The following is a 19,720-nucleotide window of genomic DNA, read 5'->3' as shown; positions in this document are numbered from 1 at the left end:
ACCTTATCTCTATAGCTCTCTAACTCTGCAATTTATACTGTTGAGAGTTAGTTACACCTGAGCTGAACTGACACTTCTCACTAACTCTTGAGAAAGACGAGTCTTAACCGACGTCGCTTCACTTCTGGGCCACAACACATCATCCGTAAGCCCAATACCTTATAGCCCATTTCAACAATTCTCCACCAAATGTCTATAAGGTAGCCTTTAGTCTCATGCCTTACTTCTCTCCCAAGGTTTCCCTGCAATCCCGGGCCCTTAGCTTCTCATTCCAAGCTAAGCCGAATCTTCTCCAAAGCTTCAACCATCTTATTCACTGGAACCACCTTGGTGAAAATATCAGCCGGATTATGGAGAGTACCAATCTTAGTAACTCGGATAATCCCTTCTTCTATCTTATTCCTTATGAAGTGATACTTGTTCTGAACATGTTTTGTTCTCTCATGATGAACATTATTTTTTGACAAAGCTATAGCGCTCTCAGAGTCACAAAATATCTCCACCTTCTCCTTAGTATACCTAAACTCTGCAATCAAATTCTTCAGCCAAATAGCCTCCTTAGCTGACTCAGATAAAGCAATATATTCTGCCTCTGTAGTCGACAAAGCAACAACCTTCTGAAGACCAGACTTCCAACTGATAGCAGTTCCACCAAAACTGAATACAAAACCAGTAACAGACCTCCTCTTATCCAAATCTCCCGAGTAATCAGAGTCGCTATAACCCACCAACTTCAGTTCAGCTCCACCAGATAAAAATAACTTCTTTTCAGATGATCCTCTCAAATACTTGAGCAACCATTTCACCGCCAACCAATGTTCTCTGATGGTATTTCCCATAAAACGACTCACCATACCAACTGCATAAGCGATGTCTGGTCTAGTTCCAATCATCATATATATGATACTGCCCACAACATTTGCATAAGGAACACTTTTCATCATTTCAGATTGCTCCCTAAGCTCAATTTCTCTTGCAGACTTCAACTTGAAATGAATCCCAATTGGAGTTTTAACTGGTTTAAACTTCTCCATTTGAAAAAGCTTCAACACCTTCTCAATGTATCCTCTCTGTGAAAACTCCAACTCAAGCTTCTTCATGTTTCTCTTAATCTCCATACCAAGAATATTTTTAGCAAGACCAAGGTCTTTCATTTCAAATACTGTCGCCAAATTTTTCTTCAGATTGTTGACTTCCACCATACTTTTAGATGCCACAAGAATATCATCAACATATAACAATAAGTATATGTGAGATCCATCCACATTCCACTTCATGTAGACACAACTATCCACACTACTTCTATGGAAGCCTCTGCTCACCATGAACCCATTAAACGTCTGATTCCATTGCCTAGGACTTTGCTTCAGTCCATACAAAGACTTCTTAAGCAAACAGACCCAGTCTTCCTTGCCTTCCAATTCATAACCTTCAGGCTGCTTCATGTAAATCACCTCATCCAAATCACCATGGAGAAAGGCTGTCTTTACATCTAACTGCTCAAGCTCTAAATCCTCTGCAGCTACTATCTGCATCAAGATCCTGATAGAGACATGCTTTACAACCGGAGAAAATATTTCATTATAATCTATGCCTTCTCTTTGAGAATACCCTTTGGCAACCAGTCTTGACTTAAACCGAGGAGGTTCAACACCAGGGATACCATCTTTCTTACTGTAAACACATTTACTTCCAATGATCTTCATATTTGCCGGTTTAGGAACCGCAACCCATGTACCATTCTTCTCAAGAGAACACATTTCATCTCCCATACTAGCATTCCATCTCTCCCAGTCTTTATCTTTAAGAGCCTCAACGTAATCATATGGTTCTAACGATTCACCATCATTAGTAGTCAACAGACAACTCACTACACAATGATTCTCAGTAAATCTCAAAGGCACTCGTATGCTCTCCTTACTCTATCTCGAGCAAGTAAGTAATCTTGTAACACTGGAGACTCATCAGTTTCATTTTCATCTGACACTCCACCGGTTTCACTGTCTGTCTCAGAAGAATCTTGATCCACACATATCTCAGTACTTGATTCAGCTGGAATTATTTCAAGCTCCACCATCCTACTACTCTCAGCAATCTCCACCTCTCGATCGTTCTTCTTAGACAACGTTTTAAACAATACATCTTCTTGAAAAACCACGTTTCTACTCACCACACACCTTTTTTCAACAAGAAGCCAAATCTTGTAGCCTTGCACACCAGTGGGATACCCCACAAAAATACCTTTCTTAGCTCGTGGATTTAACTTCCCATCATCAGTATGTATGTAGACAACGCAGCCAAAACGTCTCAGAAGAATAATCCAACCCGTCTTTTCTGTACAAAATCTCATTTGGTATCTTGTCACCAATGGCTGTAGAAGGAGACATTTTTATGAGATGAACTGCAGTAGACGTTACTTCCGCCCAAAAAACTTTTGGCAAACCAGATTCACTCAACATACTTCGAACCTTATCCATGTGTCATGTTCATACACTCTGCAACACCATTCTATTGCGGTGTATAAGCAACAGATTTTTTCCTTACAATCCCATTCTCCTTGCACATTGCATCAAACCGATAGTTACAAAACTCTAAACCATTATCTGATCTTAGCTTCTTGATCTTCTTCCCAATTTGATTTTCTACCATGATTCTCCATTCATCAAACTTCTGAAAAGCCTCATCTTTTCCTTTAAGAAAATCAACCCAAACCTTCTTGCTATGATCATCAATAATGCTGAGAAAATACTGACATTTACCATGAGACTTAGGCACATAAGACGATCCCCATAAATCAGTATGTATGTAGTCCAAAGCACCCAAAGAAATGTGTTTTCCCGTTGCAAACTTCAACCTGTGAGCTTTCCCATAGATACAATCTTCACAAAATGTGATAGATGAAACCTTCTTCTCATCCAGTAGACCTCTCTGAACTAGAACGCTCAAACCTCTCTGACTCATATGACCCATTCTACTATGCCACAGACGAGTATCATCTTCCTTCACCACATTTGTACAGACCGGCGTATCTGAATCTCCTTCTTTCTCACACAAGAAATAGAGAGTCTCTTGTCTTCTTCCTTGTAATATCACTCTTCCTTCTTTAGAGATCTTCAAAATGTCGTTTTCAGAACTGTAACTACAACCCAAGGCTTCCAAAGTACCAAGGGAAATCAAGTTTCTCTTCATCTCTGGTATGAACCTCACCTTAGTGAGTATCACCATTGATCCATCTTCATTCACAATCTTGACCAAACCTTGCCCCATGACCTGAGAGATCGTATCATTTGCCATTCTAACTGTTCCGGTCAATGATTCATCAAGTCTGATAAAACTTTATTTCCTCCAAGTCATGTGAAATGAACACCCTGAGTCAATAATCCATCGAGACTCCAAGTCTGAATCTGTCATATTCAATGCCTCTCCAACGTACAGCATATCTACCCTGACAACATCATTGTGATTCACCATTGCCGTCTCACCATGCTGATAGTTACCTCGACCGTTATCATTCCCTCTCCTAGGACATTGCATCTTGAAATGACCTTGTTCACCACACAACCAACAGACCTTCTTTGGTTTAGACTTTTCTTTTCCAAACTTGTTCTTTGATTCAGTACTCTGAGACTTCCCTTCCTGCTTTGACCACTTAGAGTTTCTTTTTCCCTTCACAAACAATGCTTCAGAGTTCTTCTCCGGAGACTTAACCTGAAACTCAGATTCAAGCTCTTTTGACCTGATTGTTATTACCACATCAGTCAACGTAAGGGATGATTTGCTATATGTCAGAGTATCCTTCAATCCATCAAACTGCCGAGGTAGAACCATTAACAACATCACTGCCTGATCCTCTTCAGAAATCAATACATCCAGATTCTCAAGATCAGTGATAATCTTCAAGAGTTCATCAACATTCCTCTCAATCGATTGTGTAGAATTCATCGCATATCCGTACAACTTCTGCTTTAGATGAATCCTGCTTGATAGAGACTTTGACATGTAAAGATTATCCAATACCTCAAACATCCCTTTCGCAGTCTTTTCTTTTATGATCTTGCGAAGAACATGATCAGATACACTCAGAATGATCGTACTCCTGGCTCTCCTTTTCTTCTCAAGAAGTGACTTCTCTGCTGCTTTGGTCGCAGCCTCCTCGACCTCCGGATCAAGACCTTCCTTCTTCTTCACTGATACGACGGTTTCAGTATTCATCGCCTCAACCAATACCAGGATTTCAAGATGAGCCATCAATTTCCCCTTCCACAGCACGTAATCACCAGATCCATTGAACTTCTCCACCTCGATCCTCACCGATGACATCGTTTGAGCGATCAAATCCTCTGACGAGGCTCTGATACCACTTGTTTTAAACGAAACTCTGTTTTCCCTTCAAGATCACTCACAATCACTCTCGATCTTATCACTCGTTTGACTTTGCGGAATCGATTGATAAAGAACAGAAAAGTAAAGACACAGAGAAATGTTAACGTGTTCAGCCACCACTGTCAATGTGACAGCAGCCTACTCACGCCGGGATTGCTTTCCCGGAAAATCCACTATCAGTGGAGTAAAAGTTGAAGAAGAACATAGACCAAAAGTTTACCACCACAACATCACTGAAAAGCTAAATCTAGAAGAAAACTAAGGCATAAGATACAGAACATTGGCCAAATGTACGACCGACGTATTCCACATGAATGCAGTGGTGAAATAATCCACATTTTAAACATCATGCCCAAAAACTAGGACTTACAAATAAAAGTCGAGCCTAGTCTCGCAAAAGATCGGCAAATCGAATATGTACTAAATAAGCTGAGCATTCTTGTACGCCAATCTTTGACTCAACCATAAGGGGATAAGCCAAGCCAAGCCAAGTATTGGTACAAAAATAAACTATAATATACACAAAATGGGAAACCAGGAATAGCCTTGCAGAGAGACAGAAATCGAATAAGTACTAATTAAGCCGAGCCATTTTTACATGCCTATCTTCGACTCAACCATAAGGGGATAAATCGAGCTAAATCTTGCTCTCCCCAAAATAAAATAATAATACGAAAGAAGAAAATTTGGCATAACCATGTAAAGTTTCGGAAGTCGAGTGGTACTAAATAAGCTAATATGCTCTCGTACGCTTATCACCCTAGGGAATAAGCTGTGCCAAGTCTTGTTCCCCACAGACACAAGCCATAACAACATCGTACACGAGATAGCCTCCTTCACATAGTTTTTAAGGCAAGCGACGATGGAAAAAAAACTGACTCTCAGCCATCACCGCCCTCTAAATGGTATCTCTCTCCTCAAGATAAGCCCCTTACCTTGCTTAAGCATCTTTCATACCTCGTCGCCATCTATGCAACTGATATTAGGAGTTTTCAAGGCTCCTAAGACAAATGTTGTAGTATAAATGATTGTCGAACCAATTCTAAGGGATTTCAAGCACTGAGAATGCAAGTACTTACTTAATCTAAGTGCAACCGATGATTTTAAAGGTTTTCTAAACTAATGATTATTACTAATGCAGTTTCAAAATAATAAAAACGCTAAATGAGTTGACTTTCTTAACTAAGGAAATGAGAACTCATGGGCATAGGAATTAGACCTTGGGTGATCAAGTTTCGAACTAAGGATGGCAAACGAACAATCAAACTATCAACCTTAAGCTTAGACACGATTCTAAACAAAATCTATGTCTAGATGAATGTTCATTTACTAACACATTTCAAACAACAAATGTCTTCGGTTGAATAATATGGAAGCAATCATTACTAACAGGTCTAAGGCTATCTTAGCACTTCTAACAACAAATGTCTTTGGCAAAATATGCTAAAAGCTTAGAAGAGTTGTTTCAGGCATTTCATCAAACACCTTTTGGGTGAGAAATGCCTAAAGATCAACTTTTGAGAAGCTAACTCAGAAGATGCATTATGATTACTCTACTAGCAAGGTTTTGGAATGATCTACTCTAAAACATCCTAGCTCTAACCTAATCACCCTTAATCTTCCTAACCCATGAATTCAAATGGTGATTACTCACTACTCTTCATGATTCCTCTTAAACCCATTTTGGATTTCAGATTAATCATACAGAGGGATACAACAACGAATTGGAAAACACAGAATTGCAATAACTAGATGAACAGAGATGATTCAAGAGATGAACTTTCCAAAGGTTTTTTCTTAGAACCCAGATAATCTGTCTGGTGGCTGCCAAAAGTACTTAAAACATAGGTTTTCAGAAGTAAAAACGTGCATAATGAAATGACCAAAAGACCCTTGAGTAGAAATGAATTCCAGCAAACAGAAGGCGCGCAGCGACCTCCAGTAGTCGCTCCGGGAGGTCGCTCCAGGCTTCGGGAGCGACCTGGAGGGGTCGCTGCGAGACGTCGCTCTGGGTCGCTCTTCGCGAGCGACCTCGCTGTGTCGCTCCGGTCACGTCGCTCCAGGTCGCTCTTCGCGAGCGACCTCGCTGTGTCGCTCCGGTCACGTCTCTCCGGGTGATGGAGACGCGAGCGACATCGGGGTGTCGCTCTGCCCAAGTCGCTCTGAAAGGGTGTCACAGCGACTTCACGGTGTCGCTCCAGTGAGGTCGGTCCCATGCACTGCTCGTCCAATGATCACCTTTATCATCTCTTTTGAGCTCCAAATGCACCCAAATGTCTCCAAGAACTCCATGTGGTACTCCAATACCTGATAAGGACTCATGTATGCAAAATGCAACCTAAACATGGCTAAATCCTAGTCTATATGATCAAAATGCACATGGGTGAATAGATAAGACAATGGAAATATGCAAGATATCAGCAACCACCCTCTCTCTTTCCACAACACCAGTTGATTATCTCTGAATGAAAGTTGATTGATTTGATTATAGTGCTTTGAGTTCTATAACTGTTCTTCATAAACTTGTAGCAATTGTTTTTGATATGCAATTCTGATTTACCTGCTAGTTATTTTGAGTTTAGCGCTCTTTTCCATCTTTTACAACATCTTTATTTACCATTTTTATTGCATTACAATTACTGATGCTTAGCTTAATTCAAAAATCAGAAGTCTATTATGTGATCTGAGTCTCTGTGGATATGATCCATAAGTACTACACGGCACCTCTGATATTGTAGAGTTGCTCGTTAGGGTTAATATCATCATATCAAATTTTGGCACCATTGCTGGGTACTCTTGATTCACCACTAGATCAGATGTCAAATTTAGAAAAGACTTTATTTGTTTATTAATATTTTTTATCTCTTTTCTCGTGACTTTCAGGTGTATGCATCTAGCTATCAGAAGAAATAAGGGAGACCAGCTTTTGTATCTTTCGAATCAGGAGTTGTGTGAGTTAGAACATACCAACCGGAAGAGAGTGTCGACTTACACTCACTTGGTGATGATTGACACCATTCATGCAAATTCAGAGATGGTTAATCCGATTATTCTGGTGGCTGATGATCAAGGATTCTTAAAGGATTCAGAGGGTCAAGCGTGTAACAAAGCTGGCCAGAAGGTTGGTGAGCAGGGAAATTGATCCCTGGTGAAGTGGTTGTGGCTAAGAATTTTGGATTTGTTTGTGGTAGAACACTTGGAGATTACAACATGTCTGATAAGTTCTATGTTAACAGATCTGTGAGTCGAGCTCATCCATTCCAGAGTACTTTAAACTTAAACCCATGTACTACACTCTTGTGGGATAGCACCATTTTGGTCTTCTTCATGAGCATCCTATGGACTATCTTAAAAGTTTTGAGGATCTTGTGAAAAGCATAAAGATAAAGGGAGTCTATGAAGACTACCTCTTCTGCACGTTATTCTCATACTCTCTTGTTGGGAATGCAGCTTACTGGTTCAAGCAGTTGCAGCCGGGATCTTTGACTACCTGGAATGACACCAAGAATGTCATCCTGAACAACTTTTTGATGATGCAAGGTCTAAGGAGCTAAGAAATAAAATATTTAATATCCATGTTTCTCAGGATCCTACTAAAGCATTTGAGGTTTTTGGGTAAGATTCAGAGCATACTAGAGAGACTGTCCACACCATGATTTCAGTGAGGTTCCACTGTTGGACATTTTCGTCAGAGGTGTAGATTGGAGATATCAGATGGCTTTGGATAAGTGAAGGAAATTTCAATACCATGACTCCATAAGAAGTTAGAAAACTCATTGAGAACTTGGTATCTAGCAATAGTACCAAAAATGTAGATATTGAAAGAAAGAAATCAGCTGGAAACTTGGATGGAAATCATATTGCTGAAGTGAAAGCTAAGTTGGATTGTGTTCACCAATCTCCTTGTGAATAAGAATCAAGTTCAGTTTTCTTCAAAGGTTGAGACATTTGAACCAACTCAAGAGTTTGAAAAAAAGGATGTTAAATATGTAAATGGAGCTGGTTTTCAAGGTTACAATTAGAGATCTCTGTTTCAAAAGCCTTTCCAAAGCAACAATAGATTAACAAGGAACTATGGTTTTTCTACTTATCAGGCCCCTCCTGCAGCAACTCAAGAGAGTAGAGTTGAGTCTATGCTGGATAAGAGCTTGTAAGGACGCCAAAAACAGGTTGTGGAGTTCAATAAAAAGATGGATTCCATGTTGAATAGGAAGTTTGAAGCTCTTAACACTCATGTCAAGAAGCTGGATATTTAGGTTGCGCAGACTGTTGAGTTTGTGAAAATATAAGAGGGATTTCTCCATGTAAAGTTAGACACCAACCCAAGACACTTTTTCAATTCCATCATGAATAGGAATGGAGAACATGGCATTGATACATGTGAATTTGTGGGGTTAGAAGAGTAAAACGAAGCTGATTTTGGTGACCTGAGTATAGTATCGATTGACACCCAGCCCTGGTGTCAGTTGATATCCCCCAAGATTCATGAGCTTTCAAGTTTTGATGGGCCAAAATCGACTCCAATTTTCCCTGTCGAGACACTAAAGAGTCGACCAAAATGAAATTTGTGGTTAGTTCGCTTATTTTAGTAGGATTTTATTTTCTGCTTCGGTAGGTTTAAAAAATTAGGTTTTCGGTTTGGTTACTTTAGGCAATTTCTTACTTTGATTTTTCTTTTTTTCAAAAAAAAAAAATATATATATATAATCAAACCATACTAAAAACGCAAACTGAACTAACCGATTTTTACCAAAATTAACCAAATTTAACATGATTAAACCAAATATAACTAAAATCAAAAACCAAATTTTATTTCGGGTCAGTTCAATAAGATTGATTTATGTCAAACCAAAATAACCAAAACCGAACTATCCAAACGAATAACCCGAATTAACCAAACAAGCATACCTAACTACTATCAACCAATTACGCCAAGCAAAGAGGAAATAAACTCACATGTGCCACAAATTTATCCCAGTCTCTATCGACCTGCTCTTGGACAAGACCCAGCGGAGATGACATCTAGCTCAATGGGTTCCAAAGAAGATGAAACCGATCGCTAAATTCGCCACCTTGCTTTTTTCTTTGGATCGTCATCACCCTTGATCTACCCATCGACAACAGACCTCTTCTCCAAAGCTCCGTTTACAAAATGCCCCGAGCAATAATGCTTGAAGGCACGATGGGAGCACCAACAAGATGCAAGGAAAAACCTGCCTTGGTCGATAAAACGACTGAGAATCAAGAATCAGTGTTCCCCGTCCCAAGGGTGTCCCCTCCTGAACAGCTCTGGTCGCCATCTATGGGTAATCCTCAATGATAGGGGAAGAACCCCATCAGGACCAGGCTCGGCCGAATCCAGACGAGTCTCTCCTTGACCCACCTACGATGACGATCCCTTCACAAGGTCGGTGTAATTTCAGATATACCTCCTAACCTTCCCCATTCTTTTCGAAGACCTTCTTCTCTTCTTGGTTATCCGTGAGATTGTGAAAATCCGGATTAATCTTCTTGTTTATACTTGAGCGGGACTTAAATTGCTATATCAAAAAAAACTGATACCGAACTCGACCAGCACCAAAAAACCGAAAGAGTATCCGAACATATAAATATATATTTACTTATTAGTTCTTATTATACTTATAATATTATTAAAACCTAAAATGAAAATTAAAAATTAAATATAGTAGTTATTTTGGGTATAAATTGATAAAAAATGATGTTTTTGTCACAAAATACCCAAATCAAATTGTATATATGGTTACTTTCAGATTCAAAAATTACCATTTTGAACCATATTTAATGAGTATTTTTTTTTTATTTGTGGTTTTTTAGTTATTTTGGTCATTTTAGTTATTTTGGGTAAGTTCGTGTAATTTGGATGTAAAATTTTCAAACTGAATTGGATAGTTTTGTTATTTCAGTTAAAAATATATGTACCTGAACCAGGCATAACAGATATCCAAATTATTTTTTTTCATCAGAACCGTATTCACCTGAATCTAAGAGGAGCCGGCTCAAATGCAATCCATTTTCTATAAACACGAACATGATTTTTTCAAAATTTTAAAAACTTATACCCAAAAAATCGACATGCACTTAAGTGGATATGATAACCCAAGTCAAAATCTCAAAAATCGACATGTAATATGCCAAATAATAGTAGGACAAATATTAGCAATGAATATTTTAATAATATTGCACTATAAGAAAACAGCAGTATTCTGACGGACATTCCGACGGAAAATGAAATCCTCGGAATATCCCGAGGAATTTCCGAGGAAATTCCGAGGAAACACAAAATTTGTGTTTCCTCGGAATATACCGACGGAATTCCGAGGAAATACAAATCCGTCGGAATATTCTTATGGAATACCGAGGAAAAACGTATTCCTCGGAAAAAACCGATGAATTCCGAGGATATATTATAGCCGCTAAAGAGCCGTTGGGGGATTTTAAAATTTCCGAGGAATTTCCGACGAACTAGCCGTTTCCGTCGGAATTTCCTCGGTATGTCGGTAGGATTTCAACTCTAAATACAAGCACCCCTCTTCCTCTTCATTCACTCCATATCTTCATCCTCCCTCTTACTCTCTTTACACACGAATTTGATTCATAAAAACATGTCTTCTTCAAATTATTTTCGTTCTTGGATCGATCGACCTCATTTGGATCCGAACACGAGATTGCTTACGGAAGAATACCAACGAGGTATAAACGAATTCATGGGGTTAGTTCACCGACAACCAGAAGCAAAACCAGGTATGTTAAGATGTCCTTGCTCTAATTGTAAAAATAGAAAGGTTATTAAAGAGTGGGATGTTTGGACTCATCTATATTTGAGTGGGTTTACACGAAGTTACAAAATTTGGTATCATCATGGGAAAACTGATTATGAACATGGTAGTACTAGCGAACCTCAGCCAGCGGTTAGATTAGAAGAACCAATTAGAACGGATGTAGATTATGGTGTAGGTACTGAGCAGATGATAAATGATCATTTTAGAGGGGAAGATTTACCCAATGCACAAGCTAGGAGATTTTATGATATGTTGGATGCTGGAAAGCAACCATTGTACGAAGGTTGCAGAGATGGTCATTCATATTTATCATCTGCTACAAGATTGATGGACATTAAAACAGATTATAATTTGGCTGAAGACTGTGTGGATGCGATTGCTGATTTTGTAAAAGGTATTCTACCCGAGGATAATGTAGCTCCTGGTTCATACTACGAGGTTCAGAAACTCGTAGCTGGTCTTGGTTTATCGTATCAGGTAATAGATGTATGCAGCGACAACTGCATGATTTATTGGAGGGCGGATGAACAGCGGGTTACATGCAAATTTTGTGGAAAGCCTCGTTATAAAGATACGAGTGGAAGAGTTCCAGTGCCATATAAAAGGATGTGGTATTTGCCTTTGACAGAAAGGTTGCAGAGGTTGTATCTGTCTGAACGCACAGCGCAACCAATGAGATGGCATGCGGAGAACTCAACAGATGGTGAGATCAGACATCCTTCAGATGCAAAAGCGTGGAAGCATTTCCAATCAAAGTATCCCGACTTTGCGTATGAGAGAAGAAATGTCTACCTTGGATTATGTACTGATGGTTTCAGTCCGTTTGGCAAGAGTGGAAGACAGTATTCTCTATGGCCCGTCATTCTTACACCATACAACCTACCCCCAAACTTGTGCTTGCGACGAGAATTTTTGTTTCTCTCGATTCTCGTTCCCGGACCAGAGCATCCTAAGAGATCACTTGATGTGTTTCTTCAGCCACTAATATATGAGTTACAACAACTATGGGCTCAAGGTGCTGAAACATACGATGTTTCGTGTAAAGAAAACTTTCAAATACGGGCAGTACTAATGTGGACAATAAGTGATTTTCCAGCATATGGTATGTTGTCTGGATGGACAACGCATGGAAGGCTATCATGTCCATATTGTCAAGATAACACTGATGCTTTCCAACTAAAACACGGAAGGAAAACGTGTTGGTTTGACTGTCACAGGAGATTCCTACCACCTGATCATCCATATCGTAGGAGTAGGAATTTGTTTACGAAGAACAAGAGGGTGTTTGACAGTCCACCTCCGGAAATTTGTGGAAAAGATTTGAAGATACAACTAAGAGATTTTGGTGCAGAAAGGACGCCAGACGTCGGTGGACATGAGCGTTTTCCGGTAGATGCTGTTGGAGAACTACATAACTGGCACAAAAAAAGTATTTTCTGGGATCTGCCATACTGGGAGGATCATCTGCTAAGGCATAATTTAGATGTCATGCATATTGAGAAGAACTTTTTTGACAATCTCATGAACACGATCCTTAATGTTCAAGGTAAAACAAAGGATAATTTGAAGTCAAGACTGGATTTAGTCGATATATGTGCTCGTTCAGAACTTCATGTTGATGAGAATGGTAGGGCTCCTTTTCCCATATACCGACTTGATGCAGAGGGAAAAGATGCGTTCTTTGATTGGATTTCAAACGATGTGGAATTTCCAGACGGTAACGCATCAAATTTGCGTAACTGTATCGACAGAAACGAAGGAAAGTTTACTGGCTTGAAAAGCCACGATTGCCATGTAATGATGCAGCGCCTCCTTCCTTTCGCCTTCAAGGAACTATTACCACGAAATTTTCATGAAGCAATTGCAGGGATAAGTGGTTTCTTCCGCGATTTATGCATGAGATCAGTGACTCTTGAAGGTATTGAAAATTTGAAGACTAACATACCCGTGATTCAGTGCAACCTTGAGAAGATATTTCCTCCCTCATTTTTTGATGTTATGGAGCATCTTGTTATTCATCTGGCAAGAGAATTGGAACTTGGTGGTCCTGTGCAGTATAGATGGATGTATCTGTATGAGCGGTATATGTTTCATTTGAAGAAGATGGTGAAAAATTTAAGTAGGGTGGAAGGTTCTATAGTCGCACAGATGATCAATCAAGAAACTTCAAACTTTGCCGAGTACTACTTTCCAACAGAAGTTCAGACAAAAAACAGAAGACCTGCTCGGCATGATGATAGAGGCGAACGGGCAACATATCATGTTACGGTTCTAGACATTTTCACAGACGTTGGACGACTTAGCGGAAAACCAAAGGACCGTCGACTTACTGAGCAGGAGCGCAGTCATTTGCAAACATATTTGCTCACAAACTGCGAAGACGTTCTTCAATATGAGAGGTAAATAAATTAGCTTACAAATTTTTATTTTAACAAGTTGAAATTTAAATCTTAATTAATTACATTATTGTCATCATATACAGGATTTTCATGGCAGAAAAGCGGTTCGAGTATAGATACGCGACAGAGGACGAACTAGAAGAAATGAAGCAGAGAGAATTTACTGGATGGATGTTTACTTATGTGAGTGCTTTAAACAAATTAAAATATATTTTATCACATATTTATACTAATTCACATTTATTGATATAATATATATATATGTGCTATTAATAGGTGTCTGATGGTTTGGCCAGAGGTGAAACATTTGACGATTGGATACGTGAGATGGTCGTTGGACCAAACTTTGTTGTGAAGTCATATCCGAGATTTTGTACTCGAGGATATGCATTCACAACTCAGAAGAGGAGACGTTCGAGTACGACTTATGATGCTGGCGTTTGTTCTGCATCAGGAGATGATGTATACTACGGACACATACATGAGATTTTGGAAATCAAGTATTTGGGCATGGTTGGATTGCGCTGTATTGTTTTCTATTGTGATTGGCACGACAACACTCCAGATCGAGGTGTGAGAACAGATGCATTTGGTGTTACATCAGTAAATTCGAGGCGAAAGCTGCAATATTATGATCCTTTCGTTCTTGCTTCTCAGGCCGATCAGGTAATTAAATGTTAATTATTCAGAATGATTCATCATCATGTGTATTAATTTAAAATTTTACTAATAATTTTCTAAATGTTACACGTTTGTTATATCAAGTACCCCCGGGTAAGGAACAGAGATGATCCATGGGTTACTGTTACAAGACTCAACCCGAGAGGCCGAGTTCAGGGAAGTTCTGAGCTGGAAGACCCACTACAACCAAGCACATCTGGCAACTTAAGTGCAGCAGAAGATTTAGCTGGAGTTGGCCTTGTAGTCGATTTAACCGACTTCGGAGAGGAAGCCGTCATTCACGTCGAGGATGAACCAGTGATTGAAGAGTTTCACCAAGATCCAGATTCAGATTCATATGGTGATGACGACTCGGAAACAGACTACCATTGATTTTCTTTTTTTTTAAAGAAATACCGAGGAATTTGTTTTTCCTCAGAATTTCCTCGGAATATTCCGAGGAAATTCCGAGGAAATAGGGGTTTTAAACCGAAAATAACGTTTTGCGGTTTGAATAACACTTATATAACCCTTATTAAGTGTCTTAGACTAATTATGAAGTCAATACTTATACACTTTAATGAACGGTAAAGGGAATACTTTCAATTCGTTTTGAAATTTGTTATTTCATGGTTTATGCTCATCTATACAAAGAATCCTCAATGGTATGCATTACAATTGTATAAGAAATGAAATACGGCAAAAAAATTGATGTTTTGAAACCCCAAACACTAGTTCCTCGGTATTTCCTCAGAATATTCCGACGAAATTCCGAGGAAGATAAGGGTTTCCTCAGAATTCCCTCGGAATATTCCGAGGAAATAGGGGTTTTAAACCGAAAACAACGTTTTGCGGTTTGAATAACATTTATATAACCCTTATTAAGTGTCTTAGACTGATTATGAAGTCAAAAATTTGTTCCTTACCCTATAATAAACACTTTTCCGATTGTATGAACGAAATCCCCACAACAAAAGAGAAACACTTATACACTTTAATGAACGGTAAAGGGAATACTTTCAATTCGTTTTGAAATTTGTTATTTCATGGTTTATGCTCATCTATACAAAGAATCTTCAATGGTATGCATTACAATTGTATAAGAAATGAAATACAGCAAAAAAATTGATGTTTTGAAACCCCAAACACTAGTTCCTCGGTATTTCCTCGGAATATTCCGACGGAATTCCGAGGAAGATAAGGGTTTCCTCGGAATTCCCTCGGAATATTCCGAGGAAATTCCAAGGAAATAGGGGTTTTAAACCAAAAACAACGTTTTGCGGTTTGAATAACACTTATATAACCCTTATTAAGTGTCTTAGACTGATTATGAAGTCAAAAATTTGTTCATTACCCAATAATAAACACTTTTCCGATTGTATGAACGAAATCCCCACAACATAAGAGAAACACTTATACACTTTAATGAACAGTAAAGGGAATACTTTCAATTCATTTTGAAATTTGTTATTTCATGGTTTATGCTCATCTATACAAAGAATCCTCAATGGTATGCATTACAATTGTATAAGAAATGAAATACGGCAAAAAAAATTGATGTTTTGAAACCCCAAACACTAGTTCCTCGGTATTTCCTCAGAATATTCCGACGGAATTCCGAGGAAGATAAGGGTTTCCTCGGAATTCCCTCGGAATATTCCGAGAAAATTCCGAGGAAATAGGGGTTTTAAACCGAAAACAACGTTTTGCGGTTTGAATAACACTTATATAACCTTTATTAAGTGTCTTAGACTGATTATGAAGTCAAAAATTTGTTTCTTACCCTATAATAAACACTTTTCCGATTGTATGAACGAAATCCCCACAACATAAGAGAAACACTTATACACTTTAATGAACGGTAAAGGGAATACTTTCAATTCGTTTTGAAATTTATTATTTCATGGTTTATGCTCATCTATACAAAGAATCCTCAATGGTATGCATTACAATTGTATAAGAAATGAAATACGGGAAAAAAAATTGATGTTTTGAAACCCCAAACACTAGTTCCTCGGTATTTCCTCGGAATATTCCGACGGAATTCCGACGGATAGTATCCGTCGGATCCTAGGTTTTATAACCACGAGCCGCTTCTTCTTCCCCATTTCTCTCTTCTTCCTCTGCGCGACTCCTCCGGCGATTTCCCACTGAAATCCGGCGATATCTCCGGCGATATCTCCGGCGATCTCCCCCTTCTCTTACACAAATCATGTAAGGACCCTATCCCACTCTCTTAGGTTCTATTTGTTAGGTTTTTGTGTAGTTTTGATAGATTTTTGTTAGGGTGATTGGTTAGGATTGTGATTTGGTTGTATAATAGGTTTAGAATTGTGATTTGGTTGAATAATTTGTTTTGTTGAATTGATTTAGAATTTTTTTATAATTTTTTTATTTTTTTTGTATTTATAAAATCGATTTTTGTATATAAAATCGATTTTTGTATTTTACAAAACGATTTTTGTTTATAAATTCGATTTTTTGGATTTTACAAAACATTTTTAATATCTATAAAACTTTTTTTGTGATTAAAAACTATTATTTGGGATTTAAAAATATATATATATATATATATATATATTATTAAAACTATTTTTTGTAATTATTAAACTATTTTTTATTTATTAAAACTATTTTTTGTTTATTAGAACTATTTTTATATATTTATTAAACATTTTTAATATCTATAAAACTTTTTTGTGATTAAAAACTAATATTTGGGATTTGTTTTTAAAAATATATATATATATATATATATATATATATATATATATATATATTATATATTTCTATATTATTAAACATTTTTCTATATTTATTAAACTATTTTTAATTTATTAAAACTATTTTTTGTAATTTTTATACTATTTTTTATTTTTAAATCTATAAATTTTTTTTATTAAAACTATTATTTATTTTTTTTTTAAACATTTTTAATATCTATAAATCTTTTTATTTGATTAAAAATATTTTTTTATTTCTATATTTATTAATATTTTTTTTTCTCATGATGATCAGACCCGGCCTCGACAGCGTCGTGGTCGTGGTGGTACGGGGAGCCAGTCTCGGGATTCCAGCCATTTTCAGGATTCCCCTTCGCCCCACAGCTCCTACCATACATCTCCCTCTGCTGCACCCGCTCCTGCTCCTCTCGCTCCCGCTGCTGCATCCGCTCCTGCTCCTCCGGGTCCTCCGGGAGTGATGAGTGTTGCGGAGTTGGTTCAACAGCCCGGTCGTGACCATCTTTCCTATCTCACTCCGTATCCACATGGACGGGGTCAAACATGGTAATTAAACATATTTTTTAAAAAAAAATTTGGATTCATTATTAACCGTTTGTTCTTTTTATTAGGTTCAACCGATCCGGGAACGGGATCAGCGCATGGATCAACCGTATGATGTACTCGGCCCTCGACAGGGGACATCCGACTTTCATTCACTTCCCTACAGACAAGCAGCATCTGTGGTTTCGTCAGTTTGCGGTAAATATTCTAATTTTTTATTTATATTTTTAATCTTTAATATAAATTTTCTACTAATTGTGTTTTTTTTTTCAGCAAGAGTTCAACTGGAATTCCGATGAGACGCTCTTTATCTATCACCACTTCGTCCATAAAGTTATGGACAACTATGGGAAGCAGATCCACGAGTGGAAGAAGAAGTGGAAAATCAATAAGATTCGATTTAATTTATTAAACAATTTTTTAATTTATTAAACTATTTTTTAATTTATTAAACTATTTTCTTTTCTTTTTTATTAAAAGGTCCCAAAGTCGATGAACGACACGGTCTGGAATGAGTTGTGTGCGCATTGGGATAAGGAAGAGACGAAAGAAACTTCTTCCACCAACTCCACCAACCGCAGGAGCGACCGCAAAGGGAAGGACATCTACAAGCATAACTTGGGTGCTCAATCTATTGCCACTCTGGGAGATCGCATGGTAAGTTCAACCGCTTTTTCTTCAATTATTTGAGTTTCAGAATTTTAATTTATTGTGCATTTCTTCTAATTTCTAATGTTTCTTTAATTTATGTTTTTTTTCAAGGCGGAAGAAAATGATGGCGAGCCGGTTGATGATCTCGCCCTAATGAGGAGGGCGTATACCAACAAGAAGACCGGCCAGATTGATGACGGTCTTGTGAGGGACGTGGTCGACCTGGTCCAAACTCAGGTGGTAGACGAAGTGTCTCAGCTTCAAACCGAGGATGACGCTTCGACGGCTGCGACCAACTTGTCCCAGTTTCGAATCAACGAAATCGTTGAATCGGTAAGTTCTTTTTTTTAAAGTTCAATTTATTAATTTCTTGATTTTTATTTTATCATCAATTTATATTATTTAAATTTGGCTATTTATATTTCAGTCGGTTCCAAAGAAGAAGGGACGTTTGGTCGGTTTGGGTCGTCGCTCCCGGTCGGCTGCTCCTTCTTCTGCACCACCGCCATATGTTGATCCAGAAGTTCTTACGGCTCAGCTGAAGGACAAGGATGATCGGATATCAGCGTTGGAGACCCAGATGGCAGCTCAACAGGCGGGCTATGAGACACATAAGAGGCTGAATGAGCAGATGATGGAGATGATGAAGAGGATGTACCCGAACGAGGTTTTCCCGAACATTCAAGACCCGTAGTTTTTTTTTTTTTTACCAAAAACTCGGAATGTTTTATTTTTATTTGTAGAACTTTGAATTATCTAATATGTTTTCAGTTTTAATTTTAATTTTATATTTTTGAATTTAAATTTCACAAATTTTAATTTTAAAAAAAAAATTAATTTTTTAAAAAAAAATTAATTTTTTCGAAATTCCGAGGAAAAGCACCCTCGGAAATTTCCGACGACCTTTTCCTCGGAATAAGTCGTCGGAATTTAAAAAAAAAATCCGAGGGAATGTTCCTCGGAATTTTCCGAGGGACTACGTTCCTCAGAAATTTCCGAGGGCCACATTCCTCGGAAATTCCCGATGCAAATTCCGAGGAAGATTTTGTCGGAACTTCCGAGGGTTGGACCATCGGAAATTTCCTCGGAATATACCGAGGAAGTCCTCCCTCGGTATATTCCGAGGAACTTTCCGACGATCTAGTGGTCCTCGGAGTTTCCTCGGAAATTCAGTTCCTCGGAATTCCGTCGGAAATTTCCGAGGGATTTCCGAGGAAAAATGAATTTCCGATGAGTTATTTCCGACTTTTTTCGTCGGTATGTCGTCGGAATAGCCTTATTCCGACGACATACCGACGATTTTTTCCCTCAGTATGCCGCTGTTTTCTTGTAGTGTTGATATGTCATGAAACTAATGAGCTTCCCTTAAACCCAAAACAAATATTCCCCTTCTTATTAATTTAGAATCAGTATATGATGTACGTTTGTCTGTAAAAGTTCTCTTAGTCGGTAGTTTATCATCCCATTCATTGATGATGAGAGACATGCGTATAGATATATTCCAGATGCAGAAACTTACATCGGACTATGGGAGTGGTTTTGT

Source organism: Brassica napus, chromosome C7, assembly GCF_020379485.1.
Source record: "Brassica napus cultivar Da-Ae chromosome C7, Da-Ae, whole genome shotgun sequence".
NCBI classification, from domain to species: Eukaryota; Viridiplantae; Streptophyta; class Magnoliopsida; order Brassicales; family Brassicaceae; genus Brassica; species Brassica napus.
This window is presented reverse-complemented; position numbering follows the sequence as displayed.